Here is a 10,338-nt window from a genome sequence, read left to right on the forward strand (position 1 = left end):
TCATATTTATTCATTCCTTAATATAAACCTAAATTGCTCTCTTCAAATAGCAGAGAGCACTATGCTTCAGTAAGGGGAAAGACAAGGACCACGCTAAGGGATGTGCTGCATTTTCAACCTCTCTCCCCTGCCCCCCTCACTTCTCTCTTGACACCCACACTGAGTCCTTCCCTAGCTTGTCCCAGGACTCAGAAAACATGCCACTGACTTCAATCTTTTGTGTCAGGGCTCCTGCTCGAGGGACAGTACGGCAGTCCTCAACACCCCCAAAACTGAGGCTGTGGTATTGTGAGCTGCCATCAAGTTGGCCCCCAACTCCTGGTGACCCCACCCACAATGAGACAGAACCCTTGTGAAGTGACTCGCCAGGCCTTTCTTCCTAGTCTGTCTCAGTCTGGAAGCTCCACTGAAACCTGTTCGGCCTCAGAGCAACACGTAAGCCTCCACTGACAGACGGGTGGTGGCTGCGCAGGAGGTGCACTGGCTGGGCACCGAAGCTGCGACTCCTGCACGGAGGAGAATTCGACCACTGACCCATCACCGCCCCCCAAATACCGAGGTTGCCGTTGCTGTTAGCTGCTGTCCGATCGGTTGACCCCCCACGTGTGCAGACTAGAACTTCACTCTGCAGGGTTTGCAAGGCTGTGACCTTTCAGGAGCAGTTTGCCAGGCCTTACTTCAGAGATTTCAAAAAAAAAACAATTGCTCTCGAGTCAATTCTGAGTCACAGTGACCCTCCAGGGCAGAGGACTGCCCCATAGGGCTTCCAGGCTGTAACTTCAGAGACAGCCCCTCGTAAACGCCTTCATAGCAGACCAACACAACGCACAAGTAGGAAAAAGACACTTTAAAAAAATCCTACAATCGTGTGTGACCCGGAAATGGTCACTGGGAAACGAAGAACACATTCTTTACAGAGAGTGAGGCATTAAAACACAGCCCAACCACAAATGGTCTTTGGGAATGACAGGGCGTGGACTTCAGAAAATGAGGACCTAGCAAAGCACCGGGGGCCCAGCGCCAGCCTGGTCTCTGCCCGCTCCCTCCCCATCTCACCGTCACAGCCACCTCTGTGGGGAGGCGGCGTGCCACCCCAGCACCATCTCTCCTCTGATGAAGAGTAATTTAGTGTGCATCTTCCCGTGAGGAGAAAACTGATAGCATCATCTAGAAGTTTATATGCAGAACTACCGCTTCTAATTCTTCTCATTTGGGGATACAATCATTTCTTCTTCTTCTTCTGTGTATATTTTAAAAATAGTAAAACTTTTACTTGAAAATCTTTCACCAGCTTACACGCAGGCTAAAGAAGGTCACGTAAGAATCTTTCCAGGAAAACCAGCTCAGAGGAAAAGAACGATTGATTGCCTATAAATTGGACTCTTCCATGTGCCTCGAACCAGGGCGTCTGAGACAAATTTTACCCAGTAACTCTGTTATCACGTGTTCTAACCACCACCACTTCAGTTATTCTCTAAAGAGTTCAAGTGTGGTCGGAGCTCGGAGGAATTTAGATATTTTCATGTTTAAATGTTTAGACTTGAGTGCTTTTAGAGCTTCATGCTCAAGCTAAAGACAGGCACTTAAGAATTAACTCTAACCTCTGGGTTTGGGGCCAGAGGCCAGTGCCCCCGCACCCCCATAGGGTCACCAAAGACGGAGGGTGGAACAGATGCCGTGTGCTGGGCAGACTCGTCCTGAGGGTGGGTAAGGCCAGAAGCGACAGAGGGAGCATGAAGTGTGACCGCCAGGACAGAAGGCCTCAACAAGGGCACACGAAGACGTAACAAAATACCGTACAATCACTTTTCTAATAATCTCTTTTTACTCCAAGTGGGAAGCATTCACGATAATCGCTGTTGTCTGCCCAACTCATGGTGACCCCACACACCACGGAACGAAATGCTGTCCGATCCTACTTCATTCCCACGATCAGTTGTGGACCGGATGGCTGATTTTTGGATGTAGATTGCCAGGCCTTTCTTCCTAGTCCATCTGAGTCTGGAAGCTCCGCTGAAACCCGTTCAGCATCACAGCAACACGCAAACCTCCACTGACAGACGGGTGGTGGCTGTGCATGAAGTGCACTGGCCGGGAATCAAACCCGGCTCTCCCACATGGGACGCAAGAATTCTACCACTGACCCACCACTGCCCTCAAGATGATTAGACAAACACTATGGTACCGGACTGCAAGTCAGAAAAACTGTTCCTGGGTATATCATAAACTACCCCACAGGCCCAAGCAAGCCCCAGGGCTTCTCTGGGGCTCACTTCCTAAACCAGTCAAATGACAGAGGAGTCTGTGGATTTCCAACGTCCTGCGCATTCTGTAAGCCTCTGACTCCACGCTCCACGTCCCTTCCTCTGCCAGCAGGGGCTGAGTGTGTTGGGAAGGTTGTGCCTTTGACTCCAGAGGAATGTGACAAGGGCCTTCCTCTGCATTGTTCCCGCAGTAACCAGAGCCAGCTGTCCTGGCAGGCCAGCCAAGCAATGGCTCACGATCACACACAACTGGGGACTCTGCTGGTAGGGTTCCACCTCCAGGCCTCCCCGCTTCCTCCCCACGGCATCTGTCTGCAGGTCGGATCACTCCTGGGAACACACGAACGAGCCTGTGATCTTCAATCACGTCCGGGGTTTACAAGCTGTCGCGTAGCCACAATCATTTGGGACTCACCTGAATCACAGCTAGAGGATTCTCACAGGGCTGAAATTCTCTGGATCCGTGTGCCTACCTTTAGGGCATTAAGGGGTCAGCGTAGCCTGTGTTGTTGTTATTATCTGCCGCTGAGTCGGCCCTGACTCAGGCCAACCCCACGCACAACAGAATAAAATGCTGCCCCGTCCTGTGCCACCTCTCCCATCACTGGACCGTTGTGATCCACAGCGTCCTCACTGGCTAATTTTCAGAGGTAAATCACCAGGCCTTTCTTCCTAGTCTTAGTCTGGAAGCTCTGCTGAAACCTGCTCAGCATCATAGCAACATGCAAGCCTCCACTGACAGATAGGTGGTGGCTGTGCATGAGGTACACTGGCTGGGAATCAAACTTGGGTCTCTTGCATGGAAGGCAAAAACTCTGCCACTGAGCCACCACAGCCCCTGGTGTAACCTATAGACACGAGGCATTTTATAAGCATGATGGTACGTTTTTATGGCACTACTGAAGGGATAGCAGGGTTCAAGTGAGAGTAAACAGCTAAGACGAAAAAAAATCTAAGCTGGGAGCAGAGGTGAGGGCGGATAGATAAACAGGCACTTCTGAACAGGAACGACGATGAAGGGTTTCCTTTTTGCCTGCAGCCTGCATCTGAGATCCTAATAAGGGAGCATCGCTGGAAAGCATTACCATTATTTTTAGCTTTTCGTAGGGAGGGAGGAGTTTGTGAAAGGGCAAAATGGAAAAGAATGTAGGGCAAGGGTGTGTGTGTGGCTGGGGAGGATTGTGGAGGGAGAGAGAAGATTAGTAAAAATACAGACTTGCAGGACAGATAAGCAGCTTCTTCCTCTTTTCTTAATAGATGGCTACAACCGGTTTCCTGACTTATAAAACATCAAGGTCTTCAGACCCAGATGTCTAGAGACAAAGCCATCCTCTGAAGGAAATAATTGCTCTCAGAGCACGGCAAACGTGCACTTCATGTGGTAGGATTTTTCCCCTTCCATTCTGAAACTCGGCAGACGAGGCTACTTGTAGAAGACTTGAAAAGGGGTTCCGTAATTCATGTTTGATCTGGATGCAGCTTTAACGTTCACAGGACCTGAAGAAGCACCCCCTTTGGACCTATCGAACACTCCCGATGAACCAGAGATGAATGAATTCCTCTAGGATGACCTTACTGCGTTAATATAGAAAGGTGGAGTTTTGATTCCAGCGGCATCTGGGGAGACAGTCACAGGGGCTTGTAACGTTTTGTGGGAGGACCTTTTTTTGGCAATAGTTAGCAAAAAGTCCCACTAATGAGCCGCAAAAGTCAGGGCATGCATTCCTCAGCTCAGAGGCTTGCTAATTACTGAAACCGCAAGTTCAAATGCCATCTAAGCCCATAAGGACTCTTACAAAACACAAACCACTTCATCAAAACCTATTTTCCTGCTAGGATTTTAAAAGCAAAATTGCAAAATATTCTAGTCAACAACCTTGTGGCATGGCACAGCTCACATGGGCCCAGAGCTAACAAGTGGGCCCTAGAATTAAATTCCAAATTCCAAAACAGGACCTAAAGGTGGCTGCGCTCTAGGAGAAGAGTTGCTGCATTTTGTTTAATGGGACTAAATCTGTGCCTATTTAAATCGTGAGCAGGTGGTACTTGGTAGCAGAGAGAGCCCTGAAAATATTCCCATTTAGTGAATGCAGTTGTATGTATAATTAGCCGAGATTTATTTTAAAGTACTCTAATCTTTTGTACTCTTTTCTACAATGCAAACTAGGGAGGAACAGAGAGCAGCTTTTGAATTTATTTTGAAAGCACAGCCATGGTATTATCTATTAAAGAAAGAAAAACACGGAGAAGGCGCCTTCAGGTCCCTAACAGTATATATGGTAGGATCAGATCAAAGTAAAGGGCTTGTTTTCTTTCAAAGGAATGAGTTTGCTGCTGTTTATGAGAAACGAGTGAGCTAGCCAACAGCCTCTCGTCTCAGAGGAAACAGGAGTCTCAAAGGCATGCGTTTTAGGAGTCTTATGTTTTTCTTAACCTTTTTTTTACAGAAAATTTCAACATGTCCAAAAGTGTCATCCCTCAGAGTCCACAATTATCAACTCATAGCTGATCTTATGTCTTCTATGTCCCCAACAACTGATCCCCTTTCAGACGATCTTCAAGCAAATCCCAGACACATCATTTACTTCCTAAACATTTCAGTACGAACCATAAAATTTTAAAGCTCCCGATTTTCTTGAGACCCCAGGAAGTGAAACGATCCAGGTCCCTGCTTCCAGAGAGTGGTGGCGGCAGGGAGGAAGCCAGGCCTTCTGACATGGGGTCCAGCACACTCTCCTCTGGGCCACCCTGTCTCCCTTGCCCTTACAACTCTCTCCACGTGTTCTCTGGGCTACAACAATGTTAGCACAGAAAATCAGCATTATACTGGTTGAAAATCATGAAACCTTGAATTTTATTTTTTTAATAATTCACCGTATTTTCTTCTTGCTGTCACTGAGAATATACACAGCGGAACATACACAAATTCGACAATTTCTGCATGTATAATTTAGTGACACTGACTACTGTCTGCAGATTGTACAACCATTCTCACCCTCCTTTTCTGAGTTGTTCCACCCCCATTAATATAAACTCATTGCCCCCTAAGGTTCCTATCTAATTTCTCAAGTTGCTGTTGTCCATTTGATTCCATATAGATAAATCTTAAAAGAGCACAATGTTCAAAGCAGACATTCTTTACCAGTTAGGCTACGCTATTGTTTAGTTGTAAGAAGACTCCAGGGGATATTTCTGGTTTAAGGTTTAAAGGCAATAGTTTCAGTGGTACATCTGGCCTCCACGGCTCCAGAAAGTGTGGATTTCATGAAAATTTTACGTTCTGTTCTGCATTTTCCCCCTTTTGATCAGGATTCTTCTATAGAATCTTTGATCAAAAAGTTCAGTAACGGTAGCCGGCACCATCCAGTTCTTCTGGTCTCATGGCAAAGGCGACAGCTGTTCATGGAGGCAATTAGTTACACATTCCATTTCCTCCTCCTATTCCTGACTCTCCTTCTTCCTCTACTGCTCCAGGCAACCAGTGACTAATTATCATACCCTGAATGGCCACTTTAAAGCTGTTATTACCCCAGGCACTATGCAACAAACTAGGAGGTAGAACAGAAGCACCAAGCAGGTTACTAGGCCAATTAACTGGGAGGTCCCATGAAACCATGACTCTGAACCTCCAAAATAAGGAATCGAATACCATGGAGTGTATCATTGTACATAAGCAGTCTCAGCAGCTCTTTCATTTTTTATTTTTTTGTTATTGTTGTAAATACATCTATCACACAACTTTTGCCAATTCAACTTTTTACAGGTGTACAACTTATTGACAGCAATTACATTAATCGGCTGTGCAACCCTAACCTTAATCAATGTGATTTTCCATCACTGTAAACCAAAAGTCAGTGCTCCATAAGCAGTAACTCCCCCTTTCCCCCACTCTCCTACCCCTGGCAACCACTAATAAACTTTGGCCTCTATACATCTGTCTGTTCACCAGAGAGGACATTCAAATGGCCACCAGATACATGAAAAGACGCTCACTGTCATTATCCATCAGCGAAACTCAAATCAAAACCACAATGAAATACCATTTCACTCCCACTAGGATAGCCAGGAGGCCTGGTGGCAGAGTGGTTAGGTGCTCAGCTGCTAACCAAAAGGTTGGCAGTTCAAATCTACCAGCTGCCCCTTGGAAAACCCTATGGGGGCAGTTCTACTCTGTCCTATAGGGTTGCCATGAGTCGGAATCAACTTGGCAGCAACAGTTTAGGATAGCTAAGATTAAAAAAAATAATAATGACAAATGTTGGTGAAGATGTGGTGAAGCTGGAACCCTTATCCATTGCTGGTAGGAATGCAAAATGGTACAGCCATTGTGGATAACAGTGTGGCAGTTCCCTAAAAAACTAAACATAGAACCACCCTATGACCCAGCAGTTCCACTCCTAGGTATATACCCAAAAGACTTGAAATTAGAGACTCAAGCAGATATTTGTACACAAATGTTCCCTGCAGCACTATTCACAATAGCCATAAGGTAGAAACTACCTAACTGCTCATGAGCAGACGAACGGACAAACCAAATGTGGGCCATACATACAATGGAATACTACTCAGCCAGTGGGAGAAATGAAGTCTTGATACATGCTACAGTATGGATGGAGCTTGAAGACTATGCTGAGTGAAATAAGTCAATCACAAGAGCACAAATGCTGTATGATCTCACTTACATACAAAGATAAGAACAGGAAGCCCTGAATGTTAACTAACCTCAGATTTGTCATTTTTCCGGGCATTAATTGTCCCAACTATTAATTTAAAAAAAAAGTTGCCATCAACTCAACTCCAACTCATGGCAAACCCACATATGTCAGAATAGAACTGTACTCCACAGGGTCTTCAGTAGCTGATTTTTTGGAAGCAAGATCACCAGGCCTTTCTTCCGAGGAGTCTCTAGGTAGACTCAAACCACCAACCTTTCAGTTAGCAGCTGAGCACGTTAACTGTTTGCTCCACCAAAGGACTCCAACTATTAAGTAGGGATATCAAATTGCCAGTACAAGATACAAGTACTTACTACATACTTGTAAAAACAGTTAAGACTTTCAACTTGTAACAGCTATTTTGAATGTGTTTTTGTGGAGTGTAAGAAAAGCTTTTAGAAGCCATAAAGCTTAGAAAAACCGTGTGTGAGGTGAGGTCTCCTATGTTAATGAGTTGAAGGGGGGTCATACATAATCATTATGTAACTGTACCCTGAGCGCATTTCCATGACAAGTTGATTTATTTTTCACATATAAATTAGAACCAACTATTTCAACATGTTCAAATGGAAGTTTCTATGAAAAACAAATGTTTCATATAATATAAATCAACATTTCCCAAAGAGGGAGAAGGCAGGCCATTTCCCTAGGGAAATTCTAACATCTTTCAGAGAAAGAACAGGGAAGTCCAGAAAGTGAAAAGAAAAAAAGAAACATTTCCTGCCTTTGTCAAGGACTTGCCAAATCCCTCACCAAAAGAGACGTACAACAGAATACCAAATATTCTCCAGAAAGTGGCCAAGCCTGGAAAAATAAGAAGTCAATGAAGGGTTTGGTATAATTGACTGAAATATGCAGCTCAATTGCTCTCCTTTTTCTTCTCAAGCGCACAGAAAGGTAGAGAATGAGGGAGATTATGGGAATGAGGTAATTATTACATTTAAGAAATCACACTCTAAGCCAACCCAAAACCTTGAGATTAGGCTTTAAATGCACTTGCTTTCAAAATCCAAACCACAGGAAATCTTGTAGTTTTTTTAAAATATACACAGGCCACAAATGCATACCAGGTGTAACCTCACCATAAAACCCAAACTACGGACCAAGTGTCACAGAGAAGCAGTCAGGGCTGGGGAAATGGCCTACCCACCTCCTTTTCACCCAACTTAAGAGAGGCAGGCGAGAGAAGCCAAGCCAGCTCTCACGGGGCTTTCCATTGCCCCACAGAAGATGCCACCAATGTCTAGGCTGTCCACCATGGTGACAGTGACCACTCAAGAACAGACATGCCACACCTATGGATACACCACAGCCAAACCATCCCTTGTCTTCATCACAGTATCAGGGCCCACTTACACTGCCTTCACTTCCTGCGCCCACTCACTGCCTTGGCCACGTGGTGCCATGTGGCTACCATCCAATCGCCATGTCAACATGGCCCCTTTCAACCTCAGAATCAGGGAGAAGTCAACCCCAGCTTTATGCCAATTTTGCACCCTATTCTACATATTCAGCCCACCTCTATTCCTCCCCCTCTTATCCCTTGTATACCTGACCAATTTCTGTGGTTGGCATAATTATTAGGTCATAGGAGAAACCATGATGGTTCTCATGGATTGAATTGTGTTCCCCAAAAATAACTGTCAACTTGGCTAGGTCATGATTCCCGCTATTGTACGATTGTGTAATCTGATGTGATTTCCTTACGTGTTGTAAATTCTATCACTGTGATGAGGTTATACTGATGAGGTTTACAAGATTAGATAGTATTTTAATTCAATCTCTTTTGAGATATAAAAGAGAGAAGCAAGCAGAGACACAGAGGAACCTCATACCACCAAGAAAGCAGTGCCAGGAGCAGAGCACGTCCTTTGGACTTGAGGTTCCTGTGCTGAGACGCTCCCAGACCAAGGGAAGATGGATGCATCACAAGGATCTTCCTCCAGAGCCGACAGAGAGAAAGCCTTCTCCTGGAGCTGATGCCCTAAATTTGGACTTGCAGCCTACTGGACTGTGAGAGAATAAACTTCTCTTTGTTAAAGCCATCCACTTGTGGTCGTTCTGTTAGAGCAGCACCAGATGACCGAGAGAATGGTTATAGTTGAATATGCATGCTCTTTTACAGTTTTAAAAGCTTCTCAAACGTGAGCATTGGAGAATCTAATTACAGAAACAACATTATTATTCACAATTTTTACAGGAGGAATCTGAATCTCAAAAAGGTTATGTAATCCTGCCATGGACACAGAGCTAGTGAGTCACAGAGTCAAAGGATGGCCCCATCTCTTTGGATGCTAAGTCCTGTATTTTTCTGTGAGATAGTCTATATTGCATTATCGAGAAGAATTGAAAGTTTTTCTTTTAGTATAAGCAAGATAGTACCAATAAGAAAACCTTGTTTGTACTCTACATTTTAAAATATTTTTCAAAATGTTTCAATGTTAGGTTTTATTTACCCTTATAAAATCTCGGTGAATTATTCTTGGCCCCATTTTACAAATGATAAAGTAAGGCAGAGGATAGGTGACTTGCCTAAACCAACTAATGAGTTTACAGTGGCCCTGCAGTAAGAACAACCACATCCTCATCAAAAACTGATATGACTTTTCAGGGAGGACAGCTCAACACAACACCCTTGGAGACACACGAAACGGGAAAGCAAATTGTATACACAAAGGATAAAAAGATGAAAACCGTATGGCTGTCTACATGTTTTCTCGCAGGGAGAAACAACACACATTATCTGTTATGGACACTGCTGAATGGATCCCCTTTGCTGTGAGGGAGGCCAGTCTAGATGATCTCTAATGTCCCTTTCAACACTTGTGACCCATGAAGGTGGAGGCCATACTCTCACATAGGGTCACCATGAGTTGCAATCAACTCAACAGCAACTAACTACAAGTGTTCATTATATATGGCGCCTAGCTGGCACAAATGGTTTGTGCTCGACTGCTAGCCTATAGGTTGGCCGTTAGAACCCACCCAGCAGTACCGTGGAAGAAAAGTCCTACAATCTGCTTCCATTAGCCAAGAGAACCCTATGGAGCAGTTCTGCTCTGTAACACATGGGGTCGCCATGAGTCAGAACCTACTCGACAATCATTAACAATAACAACAGTCCATGACATGCGTTACATTTCATTTGGTTGTCCACAATCTCATGAGAGAAGGCTTCCAGAAAGAGTGGAACCTGAATTAACTCCCAAAGAATAAACAGCTTCAGAAAAGAGAGCACGCAAATAAATGTGTCCCAATATGGTCAACAGACCATTGTGGCTGGAGGTGGCAGTGAGAGATGAGACTGAAAAAGGAAGTGGAGGTCTGTCTCAGTCATCTGGTGCTGCTGTAACAGGAAT

Source organism: Trichechus manatus, unplaced genomic scaffold, assembly GCF_000243295.1.
Source record: "Trichechus manatus latirostris isolate Lorelei unplaced genomic scaffold, TriManLat1.0 scaffold00103, whole genome shotgun sequence".
Classification (NCBI taxonomy): domain Eukaryota; kingdom Metazoa; phylum Chordata; class Mammalia; order Sirenia; family Trichechidae; genus Trichechus; species Trichechus manatus.